Here is a 1,518-nt window from a genome sequence, read left to right as displayed (position 1 = left end):
GACTAATGTGTAAAAAAGGGCTAAAAATATACATAAAACCTATAACACCACACGCGCATCAAGTTTTTGGCGCCGTTTCCGGGGACACAAGGATTTTAAGAAAGTTAGGAATCAACGGCCTAATCGTTTTTTCTTATTTTTCAGTTTCTGCAGAGCTCAACACGGGCCGTGCCTGGTCCGACACGGGGCTGTGCCCAGCATTGTTACTGGCAGTTTTTATTTTCCGAGTTACAGAGAGCTGAGCACGGGGCCGTGTCGGTGCAACATGGGGCCGTGTCGAGCTCCCTAGTAACAGGGATCCGGAAAACAATTACTGTATCTCCGACCACGGGCCGTGTTCATCTGAGCACGGGGCCGTGGTGAAACTTCTGACCAACATCCTTTTGTGTTCTTATTGCAGGACTTGGAACCCAGGCACCGCACCTGATCTTTCTACGCAGTGTATGAGCTCCAGTTCCAGTAGAGACATAAAAGAACCTCTAGACGAACCCGAACGCTTTCTAAGAAAAAGACTTAAAGCTAAAAACCAAGAGAAAGTTTCGAGGGACCCACTTCCAATGGCGGATCAACGTACCCTCATGGATTACCTACGGCCCACCGTAGGTAATCTCGGCGCCGCTATCAATGCACCGAATGTCGAGGCCAACAACTTCGAACTTCGATCACATTTGATACAAATGCTCCAAAACTCCGCAACCTTCCACGGGCTTGCGGACGAGGATCCCCATCTACATATTGCTAACTTCTTAGAAATATGTGATACCTTTCGGATCAATGGAGCATCAAACGACACCATCCGCCTTCGAATGTTTCCATTCTCACTAAAAGACCGAGCTAAAGCTTGGCTTAATACCCTCCCAGTTGGCTCGGTAAACACCTGGGATGAACTAGCCCAAAAGTTTCTATATAAGTATTTCCCTCCTTCTAAAATGGCTAAATTAATGACTGAAATTAACACATATTCGCAAGAGGACGGGGAATCCTTATATGAAACTTGGGAAAGGTTCAAGGAGCTACTAAGAAAGTGTCCTCATCACGGTCTTGCGGTATGGCAACAAGTATCCACTTTCTATAATGGGTTGTTGCCACACACAAGACAAACACTCGATTCTAGGTCTGGGGGACTTTTAGGTAATCGCCTCCCAAATGAAATTTATAATCAAATTGAGGAAATTGCTCAAACCAATTTTCAATGGCACACTCCCCGAGGCACGAAATCTATTACCCCGGGCGCCCATAAGATTGATGAAAGCACCTCCTTGCAAGCCCAAATCGAAGCCCTTTCTTCAAAAATCAAAAAATTAGAAACGGCAAAAACGGCTTCAGTTATAGCTTGCGAGGGATGTGGTGGGCCACATGAAAATTGGAGTTGTATGAAAGATGTAGATAATCAAACAGAATCGGTAAACTACATTGATAATAGACCTAGGCTGTCAGGTCCTCCAACGGGTACCTACAACCAAGGATGGCGTAACCACCCTAACCTTGGTTGGAGAGAACCCGGCAATAGTAGTAACC

General features: G+C 45.8%; 1 non-coding gene across 1 annotated transcript; it reads right to left on the bottom strand.

Annotated features, from left to right (window-relative positions):
• Window positions 1-935: 935 nt before the first annotated feature.
• Window positions 936-1,042, bottom strand: LOC118487817. The gene has a single exon (XR_004882760.1). It is a non-coding gene; the product is annotated as a small nucleolar RNA R71 (small nucleolar RNA).
• Window positions 1,043-1,518: the final 476 nt, after the last annotated feature.

The sequence above is a fragment of the Helianthus annuus genome, chromosome 15 (assembly GCF_002127325.2).
Source record: "Helianthus annuus cultivar XRQ/B chromosome 15, HanXRQr2.0-SUNRISE, whole genome shotgun sequence".
Classification (NCBI taxonomy): domain Eukaryota; kingdom Viridiplantae; phylum Streptophyta; class Magnoliopsida; order Asterales; family Asteraceae; genus Helianthus; species Helianthus annuus.
The sequence above is the reverse complement of the archived record's forward strand: the minus strand, read 5'-3'. Positions and strand labels throughout refer to the sequence as shown.